This window comes from Salmo salar, chromosome ssa04, assembly GCF_905237065.1.
Source record: "Salmo salar chromosome ssa04, Ssal_v3.1, whole genome shotgun sequence".
NCBI lineage: Eukaryota > Metazoa > Chordata > Actinopteri > Salmoniformes > Salmonidae > Salmo > Salmo salar.
In genome coordinates this window covers 58,731,702-58,747,605 of record NC_059445.1, presented here as the reverse complement: position 1 = coordinate 58,747,605, position 15,904 = coordinate 58,731,702, and the positions used below count along the sequence as shown (strand labels likewise).

The 15,904-nt window shown below is 44.4% G+C and overlaps 1 pseudogene; it reads right to left on the bottom strand.

The window, feature by feature from the left end:
* Window positions 1–777: 777 nt before the first annotated feature.
* LOC106603488 (rho GTPase-activating protein 7-like) overlaps window positions 778–15,904 on the bottom strand; it is an 88,274-nt pseudogene continuing 73,147 nt past the window's right edge.

Genomic DNA, 15,904 nt, shown 5'->3' with positions numbered 1-15,904 from the left:
TCAGCCAGCCAGGTGACTTCACTGCACAAAATGAACGTGTTTTTCCTCGAGTGTCTACTTCAATTTCCATGGACTGTAGTCACATCCCAGTCTTTCGTGCTATACTACTAGGTTACCAAGTGTTAGGTGGTGAGAGGAGAGGTTAGGCGTCAAGGATCTGTTGATTAATTTTTCTGGCCTGATTCCATCATGACCTCTTTTGACCTTTGAGTTACAGAGTCAAGTTGTCAAGACACTTCCTGATTGCGCAACCATATGGAATGGATTTACCCGAACCCAATCTGAAATCTTCGCCACAGTCACTGTTATATGCTATACGTTGCTGTTATTAGACTGTTATAGGAATTCCAACAGTCATCCTTTATATCCAGTCTGATGGCCTAACCATGTGAGGTATTTTTACTTCCCATTCTCATGCAGTTAGTTATTCAGCATATTCCTGATCTTAGGCGAATGCCTCAGTACTAAGTGTTTAAAGGGGATTGAATTATGTGATCTTGGAGATGACTCAATATGATATGCAAATGAAAATTATGCAAATATGACACGAGTGGGCAGTTTGACAGCATAAATAATTTCCTAAGTGTATTGTAACAGGGAGAGAGAATGTTTGTCTTTGGAAATTAACATCATAAGCCCAGACCTGTAAATCTTCTCTGATGGAAGCAGTGTGACACATCTTCCTCTGGCTGTTCGCTATTTCAGGGTCTTCAGAGGGAACAATCAGTGTGACTGGCTGGGATTCAAGCAGGCCATCATCACGACACACACAAAAGCGAGAAGGCAACATTTTAATCAGTTGTCATTATTGATGTATCATTTCAATTCAGCACACTTATTACAAAAAAGGTACGCTGCAATTTTTTTCACCTTGAAAACCAATATTTAAATAAATCTCTTACTATTGCTAAATACATATTTTGTTGAATAATTTTAAGAAAAAAGCCATTTAATAATAAATTGAATAAGATAAAGCTCACATTTATGAATATGTACATGTATAAACATACTGTGTCATACATTTGTAAGTTTACAACATTAGACACACTTTAAAACCAGAGTAACACTGAAGTGTCAAGTCAAATACACACATACTAGTAAAATTAAGTAATGATATTCTTTTGACAGTAAAATCATTTAGAGTACAGTTTTGAGGACAGCAACCTGCCTTGCTGAATATCTGTCACAATGGCACATGTACAAGAGAATCTCCTCAGTTCTCAACTGCAAGACAAGGCTTTCCTAAATCCTTGACTTTGCCCTGCTTGAAAGTGTGACCAACCGAGGCTTTTATCTACAAAAAGGTATATTTTCTACTGAACTGTCACACAAGGCCCTGTTCTAACTCTCTGCCGGAGGCCCCCCTGCCATGCATTAGGCCTGAAACAGTCACTTAAATGGGATGAGACGTTTCATTACGGTGACAGGCTCCCGAGTCACTCTTGATAACGCAAAGCTCCGCCGCCTCCGCCTGAACACTTCATCAGACGACCCCTGCTGTGAGTCCGCTTCTGGAATTCACATCAGGTCTCGGGTTTAAGACAACTTCTCAGCTCCCCCTCCTCTCTTGCCTTCTACTCCCTCTTTCATTTCCTCTGCTACAGCTGTATGCCTGGAGGCTTCTGTGTATCTGTTTGTGTTGTTCTGCTCTCTCCTCCTCTTTCGGCTCGACAAGGCCTGGGCTCTGTCTCGGGACTATAACTCAGATCTTGGTCTGTCTATGGTCAGGTCTGAAGGAGTCCCTGATAGCCAGCAGGTTGGAAGCCAGTAGGTGTCCACTCACTCTGTTGTGCCACTCCTGGGACCGGCCCCTGGAAACCACATAGGAACAGGAAGTTAGTACACAGGAAGCATCACCAGGGTTCAGATGAGCCACAGTCAGAGAAACAAGGGCTGCATTTCAGGCAGACTACACTGCAGTTGCCTGCCAGACCTAACCATATCAGTCAGTCGGCAGGTTTCCATTGACCCACGTTTATTCTACAAAAGCAATGTCGCAAATTATTGCAACGTGTAATGGAAATGGCAGATATAGGATACATTTGACATTTTTGTCATTTAGCAGACACTCGTATACATAGCGACTTACAGGAGCAATTAGGGTTAAGTGCCTTGCTTGAGCACATAGACAGATTTTTCATCTTTAATTGTTTCACCTTGCTTTTCTGTTTGGTTGGCAAGTTTCACTATCCAATTATTTCTAATCTACAGGAATGCAAGTTTCACCATGGCATGGACTGTGGCGATATGTTGCCACGTAAGAATGATTACAATTATGGCAAATATTAGTCAATTATTGCATTCTATCCATGCTGGCTTTCGCGGGCTACCAGAGACAGGAAACAGATAGGTGGGAGGGAATAGCCTGTCACCAATTTAAAATGGATAATGGATAATGGAAACACTTCAACCACTTTTTATTTATTGTGGGACGTCATTACGTGCAGCTGTTTTTATCGACACAAGATGGCTAAATGGAAATGCACCGTAGCATGCAATTAACTCATCTATTTTAAAGTCAACCTTTCTAAATATCAACAAAAACAATCGCTGTAAGAGTTAATGATAACTAGTGACGTGACAAGCAACCATTGATGCATGTAGCAATACTGCAATATAGTCTGCCTGGAACGCAACCAAACCTTGCTGCATGAGACACACTGACACACCCTTTCAATTTCCTCTATATCCTCTGATTGGATCAGTCTCATTGGCCTTCGCTACTAAGCTTAGCAGACTGAAGGCCAGTGAATTTATTATCGATAATAGGAAAACATTTCACTGCACCTATCGGGTGTATGTGACAATAAAACAAATAGTCTAATGCCACTGGCATTACAAATAAGGCCAATACATTTTGGCCTGCCAAGCTCTTTTCTATGAGTATTTAAAGAGAGTAGAACAAGGCAGAGATGTTCTCCATTGCTGCTCAGTTCTGATGTAATGAAGTGAGAAAAACCTGCAGAGATAATTGTGTGAATCTGTCTTGTTGGCAAACCGTCTCGTTCAAATCTCACTTTGCTGCCTTACTGAAACTCCTAGTGTGATGAAAGTGTGGCTAAGTGAGTAGTCGGGTGTAAATCCCGGGGGGGACGGGGGGGACACGACCCCCCCATCCTGGGAAAAATATGATTTGTCCCCCCCAATATATCACTGAAACATAACTATGTAATTTAAATAATATTAATAATACGCAATGAAAGCAATTGTGCTGATTATAGACACTTAATAGCTCGTTTTTAAGTTTCAAAAGATTGGCCGCCACCCCCCACCCTTTGCCTCACAATGGTTTGATCCACTGCCAGTTCCTTAGCTTGCGAGGTAACGTAGAGGTCATATCTACTGTCTGAAAGGCACTCAATGCACGTAACTGACGTGAGGTTAATCCAGTCAATCGCGCACACACACTAGCTGAATATGCAGAGCTAGCGTGCAAATATTAACTATTAAGCTAGCTAGTACCTATTCCATTTATGTGGCGTCGTCAAAGATGGAATCTTTGCTATCGTCAATTTATTCCAAGATCAGCATGCATGTAAGTTAGTGCTTCAAAGTCCCTGTGATAAGGTTAGCGATAAACTGAACAGAACTACACTCTCTACTACCATTGTTTTAAATATATTTAATGGTCTCGTTGCAAAAGCTAAATTGTCGCAAGGGAACTTTTATTTATATATTTTATTTCACCTTTATTTAACCCGGGTAGCAAAGATTATAGCAAACACCACTGAATTGGTGCTCGCTAGCTTTGCAAATTCAGCTATTGTTAGAAGCCAGCCAATATGAAACAAACGATTAAAATTACAAAAGGTTGCAGCATATGTTGTGTAAATGGTGAACTCATACAGCTGTCAACTCTTGTCACTGCAATCCATTTCACATTTGCTAGCTACCTTTTAGATCGAAGCCCATATAGAATGATAGAAGATAAGATGATAGAAGCCCATCTCCTACTGTAAATAACCTACATACTGTGTGTGTGTAGCCAACCAGGTAGAAAAATGGCAGAAAAAAGACGGACATCAGAGTATTTTTCAGTACACCAAAACGCAAAGTAAGAACCCTCGTAGCCTAATATCTCAAAGACTAGTTGATAAAATGTTCATAAGAAAGAAATGAAATTCTAATGGAAATGTTTCACAATGATGTCATTAGGCAGAGCAGGCAACAGATGGCACACAGACAGCAGAGTTGGGGACAGATATGCAGGGACAGACTGGCAGAGACAGGGAGTCTCAGGTAAGTTTGTTGAGTCTTTGTTTGGCAAGATTATGAAAGGTTCTCAATTTTTTTTACTTGTAAAATAGGAACATAATTGGAAAATGCCATGGATACCCCCGCTCTCAACTTAAACTGGTGACTGAACTAAGATTTGTTAAAGGCAATGGTATTGCTGTTGTGATTAGTTGTGTAGTTTTGGGTACCGGTAGTTAGGAGTACGGCAAACACCTTATTTCTTTGGTTCCTCAATATACATTTACCATATTAAACGTAGGCTATGTGTTACAGCACTACTTTTGGTGTCCCCCTCAGGAATTGCTCTTGAGAAAATGTAATGTAATTGTCCCCTCCAAAGTTGATATCAGATTTTCGCCCCTGTGAGTAGTCAACTACTTCCACTGATGCTGGTCTATTGGAGCAGTACAATATATTTCAGTATAAGACACACACTCCCTCTACTTTCCCCTCCTTCTCTTTCACAGTCTCTCTTTTGACTTCCCTCTGTCATTCTCTATCTTTTCATTTAATCTCTCTCTCTCCATCTCTGTCTCTGTGTGCTTCTAGACACCTGTTTTCCATTGCCTGGCTTGTTTCTTTAAATCAGCTGAAACAAATGGAAACAGCGGGGGTCTACAGAATAACCCAGCAGAACCACGCAGGGAATAAATTGATCATGTAAGAAGCAGAAAATCTAGAGAGAACTCTGAAGAGAGCTAAATCAAGTGTACACGAGGGGTCCCTTCTTCATGTTCATTTCTTTATTTTCTCTCTATTTGAGTGTCTCTTTTGAGAAGCTTTGATTGCACTTGAGATACTGCAAAGAATACCTCATTACGGAAGGTAAAGAATAAGCTAGTCTCTGGATATCTTTTTTAAAGGCCCTGTATTTTCTGAAATCTTTCATATTCTCTCACACCCTTCCTCTCACTTCCTCCTCCCCTCTTACCCTCCCTAAGTCTTTCCTACCTTGTATCTGTACGACAGAAGTGTGTAAGTCGGGACCTTTTGGCCCCCAGGGGTTCTACCAGGTAGAGACAAGAGAGGACCTGGGCTCTCACCCCCTCCATGGGAGCCTCACGGTGCTCTGTAGACACAGCCGACACATAAGCAGGACCAGCCGACAGGTCTGACTGCCAGGTCCTGCATGGGGAAATGATAGGAGATTATTCTGGTTAATTATAAAAACAGACTTCAGACTCAAGCTGAGTGAGAAATAGACACTCACTGTGATGCCAGAATGTAGCACTAGTACAACAACAACAGGCACCATGTCAAAGCAACTTTAGCCAGAGTGTTCAAGTCCAAGCTAAACTCTTTGTCCCTGACTCCTCTGTCCCTTATACTCTTAAGCAGCAGAGTCAGCAGCCTGCCTAAAGAACCATGCAGCGTCGCCCTGGTAACACCTCATTACCTCAGCAGCAGGTGCTCCTGTGGCGGCCGGGATCCCAGGCCTTGCAGGAGGTAGCGGTAGACCTCAGTGTCCTTGGTCAGGGTCTGGACTACTGCAGACTGTTTGAGGGTCTTCTCCCAGTGCCCATGCTCCCTCAGGACCCGCTGGAGGGCCTCTTTCTGGGGGGGCATCTACCTCAACAGAGCCCTTCCACAACCGCAGGGGCCAGCCATCATCGACCTGGTATGGGGAGGGGGGGAGGGGGGGTGAGACCCAGTGTGAGAACCAGTGTGAGAACCAGTGTGAGAACGTGTTTTTGACCCTTGATAATCCCTCTTACTCGACACACACATCTCAGCTCAAGCTCTGGGTGCTTAATGTGTCTGACTCACTGGAGAATGTTTTTATGTTGACTCATACATAATTAACCTTTCATTAGTCTGGGCTGTTCTTTATAGGTGTTGTTTTGGTAGTGGCTTGCTGTCAGAATAACTTTTATTGGTCACTGTATTCATTCATTTTATTTTATTCATTAATTCATTCATTAATTCCATCAGATTCCACCACACACCTTCTTAAAAACCAGGTCCACATCGTCTGGTCCAGAGCAGGTCTCCCAGCCTCTACTCTTCTCCCTGGCCTCTCTCAACAGGTGCTGGGTGGTCTGGACCAGTCTGGCCCTCTCATCCTGCTCCTCCTCCCCACCCTGAGAGAGTGAACTCCGACCCCCATCCACCCAGACAGCCTCCTCACTGGGGTTGCTCACACTCTGGCCCGGCCAGAACTCTGGAAGCTGGAAGGATCAGAGAAAGAGAGAGGAAGAGTTAGCTTGACTTTTTCACAAATAGGGCCACATATGACTTCATCTCGAGAACCAGAAACAAATATTGCGTGTTAACGTCTGTCACAAGAAACTACATATGTCTTCTTGACCATTGGATATACTATTGCATTAAGCGAAGCTATGGTGATTAATAGCCTGTTGGCATTCATGTTCTCATTTTCTCATATTCTTATTCTGTATAATCAAGTCAATACAATGAACTGACTGAACTGAATAACATAGATGAAGTGCCTCCTCATTTAATTGCCCCTGCAGATGGGTTATGGTTATGAACAATAGGAAAAGTGCCTGTCTGCTTTTTGTAACATACTTTACGAACTACTGCACAGAGAGGGTACACTCATGAGAGAATGGTGTTTGCTCTGCTGGGTCTTGGCAGTAACACCTACATGCTGTGCACACGTGATGTGGATTAGTGTGGCTAGAACAGGCTGTACCCTAACTTTACTGTAGTGTGTACCTTGAAGAGGCACAGGGACTCCGTCACCATGTGGGCCAGGCCCTGAGTGGCAGCCAGGTTCTCACTAAGGTCCCTCTGGTCAGGTCTACCCAGGCTGTACTTCCTGTGGCTTGACCTAGGTCAGAGAAACAGGAAATGTCATTACATCAGAGTTGAAAATGTATGTAGTACAGTTTCTATTGCTACGCTAGGCTCCCATAGACTCATATTATGCAGTTTATTTGTGACCCTTACAAGCAGAAGCTGAGAAAAAGGACTGTTATTCAATACAAAAAGCAACGTCAGCATCGGCTTCCAAACTAATTAAAATATGTAGCAAAGCAAAACAGCAAAAGATTTACTAACGCCACTGTATCCTAGAAGCACAATGTGCCACAACACAACAGTCCATTGGAGTGGAGTTGATTTGTTCTGGTCATTGTTTCCAGTGTGACGTGTATCAAGGCAGAACTCTGTTTCCAGTGATGGGAGATACAGAGTGTGTGTTGTGTTCTGATTTCCATCAGTGCTCTGCCCTTACAGCCTGTGAGGTAATGGCTGAGCCCGCTGGCTCCCCTGGCCTGCTGGCCTGGCACAAGGAAGGGAAGGGGGGTGGTCTATTGTCTCTGACCGGCTACATCGGACACAATCAGGCCTGTGCGATATGACATCACTGGGTCCAAAATGCGACTTTTCCACGTGAAGTTGGAACTTCTAGACATGCTGTCAGAATACCGGGTATCAGCAGAATGTGTGCAGCTGAGCTGTGTGTGTTTGTGTCTCACTTTGCCAACAACTACAGATAACTAGTCTTGTGAAGCTGAGCGCCAGACTCAAAAGCTAAGGTCATAGACAGATGTGTTTTGAAAAATGATTAATGTGCAAATGTCTCTCCCTGTTTCTCACCTGGACCGTCTCTTTCTCTCCCTCCCCTCTCTTTCCCTCCACCCCTCTCTCTGCTTTTTCTCTTTCTCTTGCAGTAACCAGCTGAACAGTATTAAATATATAATATCTCTTCTATCTAAGAGAAATTATGTCCAGATGGGCAATTCATGCAGGGTTACATAAGTCTCTCTCTCTCTGCCTTTAAACTAAACCCATCCGACAGCTATTCATTACCACACAGGGAAATAGGGTTTTGGCTACATTACTACAGTTGATGTAATCTCTGGCAACTCAAAGAACCTAACTCCACACTTTTTAACATGAATCTGATGCTGCGTAAGAAGAAGAAGAATAAACAAACACAACATTTCAAACAGACAAATGAAAACCTGCAGTTGTAGCGATGAATGTAAAGCAATGTGCACCGGAGTAATCTTATGCCATAACGTAAGAAGGAGTTCTAACTAGGAATGTGGGACCCAGACCTTCGCTCGTAAAGAAGTTGCTCTTACGCACAGATCCAGGATCATCTTACACTCCCCCAATCCTAACCTCAACCATTACGGTTGAAAACCCCAGAAGTGATCTTATATCAGCATCTAGGGGTTAACTTTGTCCTACTCCTCCCCCGGAGGCAGTGGACTGTACTTGGCTACATTGACCAGCACCCTCCCCCAATCCTAACCTCAACCGCTATGGTTAAAATTCCCCAAACTGCATAGATCAGCATCTAGAGTACGACCCTAGATTCTAGGAGCAACTTGACGTCGTCCTCCTCCGGAGATAGAGCACCGTACCTTGCTGTGTTGTCCTCTCTCTTCAGGGTGTTGAGATGGAAGAGGGAGGGGGCCAGGCACACAGCAATGTTGGTGGGGGTCATCTGGTTTTCATCCACGCAGCCCACCACATCTCGGAGGAAGAAGAGGAATGTCTGCAGGGCCTCACGGTTCTCATCAGGCAGGAGGAAGATGGCTGCTTGGGCCGCACAGAACTGCTGGTCTTTGGGGAAGTCTGTGGATGTGGGAGCGAGACATGTAAGTATGTGGATAGAATTGCTTTGTGATTCTCTCATTGTGCTTACACTATAAAAATGTCCAAAACTGGTTTCAATCTGCCTAACCTTTCTTGCATGTTTAGCCAATCCAGTCTTTACTGTACTGGCCCAAGCAGTGTTGTAAGTTCTATCCCCTTACATTGGTAGATATGCAGGAAGGACTTGCAGAGCTTGCTGGAGAACACAGGTTCTGGTAGGTCTCTGAAGTACTGCTTCACCATATCAGCCACGTCAAACGCTGATTGGCCCTCGTAGGACACGGCCTCTGGGTCTTCCTCCACCATGTCGCGCAGGCACTGGATACGAGACTTCACCCCCGACTTTCGAAACAGACCCACCTGAGAGGACGAGAGGGTTAGGAGTGTGTGCGTGTGGTGTGGAATGGGGGTTTTAAAGCCGGGATGGCAGGTCAGACTCATGTAGGAGGCTATCCTAAGGCCTGTCGAACTAGAATAACTTCCATTCATCTTTGTAAGTAGGAGATCCCTCTAAAGCACCTCATAACCCACCCTCAACATGGAAGATAAATGAAAGCGGACCTCACATTCCTCATGCTCATCTGTCTCTGTTCTCAGTATAGGACCCTCCACTATGTTTAACCATGACTCCAATTTACAGTAGGTCAAGGTGTCACCGGGGTGTAATTCAACCCAGGTGCTGTGTACTCCATAGTATCAATGCATGACACCGATGTTAATAGGTTGGAGAGGAATAGCTGATGGCCCAGACCTGGGTGTCCTTCACAATCTTAAAGGGACAGTTCACCCCATGAATCTAAGTACCTTGTCAACTGTGGTCCATATTCCATGACATTATGTTATGTAGAGAGACCACTATAGATGGCATGGAATCGGGACTGTAAGCTTGACTTTAGACCATTTTCGAGGAATGAAAACGTCTAACCAACTTTGATGTTGGGTGAACTGTCCCTATAAAGCTAGAATCCCTAGCTGCTACATATATTTTTGGACTTACAAATTAATGAAATATTGATTCTTGAAGAATATAACTTATAAATGCCTCATGAGCTTAGTTCAACTGTCGTACTCCGTCAGAACCCAAAATATAAGCTTGTTTGACACCAATGTTTGTAAACAATATAAATGAAAACACACAAAACATGGTTAAAACTATCATTTTGATATAATGGATGAATTTGAGTGGTTACTTTTCCCTAGGCCCATCCCTCAGCTTTTTACCAAAACAGCTTTGTTAGTTTCAATTAAGGACTCTGGCTTTAATAATGCATGAGCAGCACTGTATACAGTTGAAGTCGGAAGTTTACAGTCATTAAAGTTTGGAGTCATTAAAACTTGTTTTTCAACCACTCCACAAATTTCTCATGAACAAACTATAGTTTTGGCAAGTCGTTTTGGACATCTACGTTGTGCATGACAAGTAATTTTTCCAACAATTGTTTACAGACAGGTTATTTCACTTATACTTCACTATATCACAATTCCAGTGGGCCAGAAGTTTACATACACTAAGTTGACTGTGTCTTTAAACAGCTTGGAAAATTCCAGAAAATGATGTCATGGCTTTAGAAGTTTCTGATAGGCTAATTGACATAATTTGAGTCAGTTGGAGGTGTACCTGTGGATGTATTTCAAGGCCTACCTTCAAACTCAGTGCCTCTTTGCTTGACATCATGGGAAAATCAAAAGAAATCAACCAAGACCTCAGAAGAAAAATCGACCCAAGTTAAGTAATTTAAAGGCAATGCTTCTGACCCACTGGGAATGTGATGAAAGAAATAAAAGCTGAAATAAATCATTCTCTCTACTATTATTCTCTCTACTATTATTCTGTAAACTTCCGACTTCAACTGTATATTGGTGGTACAGGAGGTTAGAGTCCAGTACCTGATCGAGACACTCTGTCCTCAGATAAATTATGGCCTTGAGGATGCTGGGGGGTAGTGGTTCCCCTGTCTGCTGCACACTGTGGAGGAGGGGTACACCAAACACCCTCCTGCCCTTCAGCTCTGGGGCTTTGGTCTTCCTCGGAGGCTTGGGGAATGTCCTGAGGGGGGAGACAAACAATTCAAGATGGACTTCTAGTGTTGCTTTTGAAGGTAAAGAGGTTTTTGTATAGAAGTTATATGAAGATAGTCATACTTCTGTAAAGTTGCCCTAAGTTGTTACATTGTATTTTATTCCTTCTGGATATGTTCTACTTCAAACAACACTGCATTGCATATTTGTACAATATGTAAGAACCCACTAGACAAAAATTGGTTGAATCAACGTTGTTTCCATGTAATCTCAGAAAGAAAATGATATGTAATGACGTTGAATCAATGTGGAAAACTGATTGTATTAGCAAAAAGTCATTAATGTAAGGGAATTGTGTATTTTTTTTCACCCAACTTTTAACCTAAATCCAATGTTTTGTAGATTTTGATTTGTTGAATTCACGTTAGTTGACAACTCAACCAAATGTAAATCAAAACTAGACGTTGAACTCACGTCTGTGCCCAGTGGGAGCCTACATAGGGATCTGACCAAGACTCACACATGCACTTAGCTGAGGGCTTTGTGTACGACTCTGACGGGATATTTCTTTTAAAGCCCAGTGAGTGCTGAATGGCTTGTTTTCATAAGCCAGCAAGTGAGTGCCATGGTAACGGCCAGTGTAGCCAAGAAGATAACATGAAGACAATTTAAATCATCCCCTAGATAGCTAGCTTCAGAGCCAATCAAATGTATGATAAATTGAGTCGACTGGAATTAGATTCACAAATGTTCATACAACATGCTTCTCTTTGATAGTGCTCTCTCCCATTACGGACTGCATTTCCATTCTAGTCTTCAGCTGTTCAATTAAAACATATCTTCTGCGTCCACCTCATTTCATTAGCTTAATGGTGTTCTGCTTGTGATTTCATGTAATTGAGTGAGTGAGGGAGAGAGAGTTTCCTGTTGGTCATGTGTTTGAGGAGCCCCAGCCTCTCCCTGCTAGGTAATAACCACATGTAGATATTGTTGATTAGAGACAAAGCCAAGGGGCAAGGTGTTTGGCCACAGAAAATAAGACAACAGTTATCTGGAATGAAACTTGTACAGAATACTGAAGCTCAGGATCAATGGGAACGCGATGAGAGGCAGGAGTAGGTTATCTGTTTTGTAGTTAGCTCAATGATTGTTAAAACAAATAGCCCAATTACTCTGCTCTCAAAAAGTCAATTACCCTGTCCTTTTGCCTTACAGGGGAAATCAGCAGACGCTACATCAATTGCTACATCAAAATGAATTATATGTACAAATTGATTCTTGAAGAATATAACTTATAAATTCCTTCTTGAGCTTATTTCAACTGTCGTACCACAAAACTCCAATGTTTGTCAACAAAGTAAATGTAAACAAACACTATATAGCCTCAAAGCATGGTTAAAACTATACTTTTTTATATAATGGATGGCCAGTCCTTGCATCCATAGCCCTGTCTAGGAATTTGAGAGTGGTTACATTTCTCCAGCCCCATCCCTAAGCTTTTTACCGAAACAAGGCTAGGGAGACGCTTTGTTATTGATTCTACTGCTGATTGCCAATTTAAGCAATCAGTTTTACTCCAGTTCGCTACACAAATGAATAATGTCAAACACTTTATTAATTGATCCGTGGGGGATCCAAGGTTAGGAGATCAGATTTCGAGGAAATAGCTACAAACAATGAAAGCAAAATCTCATTCTAACAGATTGGGATGTGTTGACTTCCCATCATAGAGATAGATAGAGGACTCATCATGGATATAACCCATTTCAGTATGGACGTTGCCATTGAAGGCTTCCGCCATTTTAAAGTAGTCAACTGGGTGGGAATTCCTATGAGTTGGGAGCAATCAGCCAATGAAAAATAAGAAAATGGGCTACTTTAAAATGGAGATAGCCTCAATGGCGCTGCCCATGCTGTCACAGACGCTATTATGGGACAGATACGAAGATGAGTCCTCTATCTATCTCTATCAAATCTAATTTTATTTGTCACATGCACCGAATACAACAGGTGTAGACCTTACAGTGGAATACAGCTGTTGTATTCGGGCGCATGTTACATCTATGGTTCCCATGCATCATTACGTGTTTCCTGTGTAACGCTATTTGAGGTCACTGCCGTTAACCACCGAGAGGAAAGGTGCCTAGCCACTATGTTTGAGTTAACATTCCACCATATCTTTCATTAGTGTACTCTATAGGCCATAGGTCTTCACCCTGCACTGGAAACACTTCACCGAATTCTAGCAGATGTTGAGCACATGCCTGCCTCTTTCAAATCAATAACAAACTAAAAACGCAGGTAAACTTTGGGATGTGTAAGCACTTCACTTTTCCCAAATGTAAACCGAAGTTTTGCCAGAAAGGATGGGATCCAAGCTCCCTTTAATTAAATAAGAGAGAGAGGCCTGGCCAATGCCAGAAAAGTTACCTAGACACACCCCTCTAAGAGCCAGATGGGAGTGTACACCACAGACCTTAACCAAAAAGGAATGAAGAGAAGCTGTCTATAATTTCCCCACAAATCTAAGCTGAAGGTTATACTTTGTCATTTCTTTCAGACGCTGAATTTTTTTAATATTCTTTTTCGGCGTGGGGGTTTATTGCTCTTGAAGCATTCTGTGTTTTGTCTTGTGAGAGGCACGGCAAGGTTGCAGCTTCACATAAATAATAAATGAACCTCTGAACAAGCTGCCTCTAATCTTCCTCCTCTTCCCCTCCTCCCTTCCTCCCCCTCTTCCCCACCACCTTTCCCCATCCTCCCCTCTCCCTCATTGCTCTCCTCATTTTTGTCATTCATCCCCTCCCTCCTTCTTTCTCCACAGCCTTCCCCATACCATTCCATCTCTCCCTCTCCCCTTCCCATTCCTTACCAGTTCCAGCCCTGCTTGCTAGATGGGGAGTACTTGTCCATGAGAGCAGTGAGTTTAAGCAGGGAGAGTTTCTGCAGAAAGTGAAGTTGAGAAACAGACTGGGCCTCGACTCCTGAGCTGCTGGGGGTAACTGATGGAAGACTCTGCTCGCTGGACCAGTGGTGCTGGCTCCGTCTGCATACATACACAACAGACAACAGAATGGCAGCCATATTAATGTGGGCTCAGAGAGGGGGTGATAGTAATAAAGACTTTTTAATGAGTACTCAGACCAGCTGACATTGCTCTCACCTGATACTACATGGTGGTGACTGTGCCTCAGGGTCATCTCCATCCGCAGACTCCTTCTCTAGGCTCTCCTCGTCCCCTTCACCCTCCCCCTCCATGACTCCTGGCCCCAAATCCTCTGCCTCCTCAACCTCCAGGTGGATGTGATTGGAGGAGGACGAGGGGCAGGGCGAGGGTGTGGAGCGGCGGTTAGACTCCGATTCACCCTCCTCCAACAGTTTGTCTATCCAGGTGTTGACGAGCTGCTGCAGGCCGATGATACGCTCCATCACGCTGTCCAGCGCGGAGAAAGACATCATCGTTTTCGCTGATCTCCCCCGTCTCCGCCTCCCCGTGATGCTCCACCTCCTGGCCAATCACCTGACCTATCGGCACATTGTCATAGATACTGGCTCGGTGGTCCAATGAGGCTAGGGAGCTGCAGCAGGTGGAATCCTTGTCCTTGGCCGCTGCACACCCTCTGCTCCGTCTCCCGCGGTACCCGTGGAAACTCCCAGTCCTCCAGTTGATGGAGGTGTTGTCTATGGGCAACAGGAAGTTGTTGTGGGTAAGGGCTGTGGGGAATGTGCCTGGCTTGTGCCCCTGGGGGATCTGGAAGACCAGGCTCTCGTGGTTATTCCTGTCGTTCTTGTAGTCCTGATGCTCTCGAACCAGGTTTCTGTGGAGTCCCCCCTGGTACTGTTCTCGGACCCGGCGGTTGCTGCGTACTCTGGTGATTGGGCTGGGGGTGCTGACAGTACTGCTGCTCTCTGAAGGGCTGGGGCTACTGCTGCCCGAGTGGGGGGAAGAAGGTGAGGAGGAGGCCTGGCTGCCTGGACGGTCCCTATCCCTGTGCTGCAGGGTGGAGATGTCCAGACACTGAAGCCGTCTCAGCCTGTGCTCGACATCCAGACTATCCTGGAGCACGGGGCCAGAGATGACCAGCCTAGCCCTGCTGAGGCCACTGTGGGCGGGGGAGTGGATGTTGGACGTGCCTCTCAGACGCAGTTTTTCCATCTTCCTCAGCAGACTGGGGCCCTTCTTCCTGGGGGGCTTGTCAAGGAAGCGCTCCTCAGTGCTGCTAAAACTGGGCGTCTCACCCCCTGGGGAGGGGGGCCCGCTAAATGAAGTGTCTAGGGATGGGATCTTGTTGATGGAGGAGCAGCGAGAAGAGCTCCTTCTGGGCTCCTGGTCGTCAATAGCGGTCTTGGGGCTCTCACGGCCCTCGCTCTCTGTGCTGCTGGTGCTATGAAGGGAGTAGACCTCGTGGCGGTCGTTGGCGTCACACAGGAACATGCCCTGGCTGTCTGGTGAATGTAGGAAGCCCATTCCCTCCAGGCGACGCCAACGCCTTGTCCGCCTCTCATAGGCCCATTTTGTGCTGATGGCACAGGGCTCCTCGTCCTCTGACCCCTCCCCCTGAGAATCACAAGCAGACAATCAAGATGCTGTATAAGAAGACATGTAGCAACAATAAAACAAGGCCATCTATTTCTGGACATCGTGTAACTCTTCGGAGACATTTTCACGAAGACAACTACATTCTGAGATAACTAGACTGAGAAAATTATTTCGCAACCTTATTCATTCTAGATGAGTTTCTGCCCTAATTCTTTTCGCTTTCGCCTCACTTTCTCAAACAGAGACTAATGAAGTTAGGAGTTTTGAGGGTTGGTGGAGCTATCTATCCAGCCATCAATATCAGTGGAAATCAAAGCGATAAATGATAATGAGGAGCTTTTCCTCTGGTTCCTCCGGTGGCTCTGACAGAGTTGCCATGTTGGTGTTCCATGGCGTTCACTCTCACTCACCCATCTCTTTGATCTGCCCAGCTCCAGCCTCAGCTCCACACATTTGTTTAAAGTGCTTAATCTCCTGGAAGCAGAGAAGCATGGCGGTTAAACAAACACAGCAGCATGGGACCCACTCCCAACA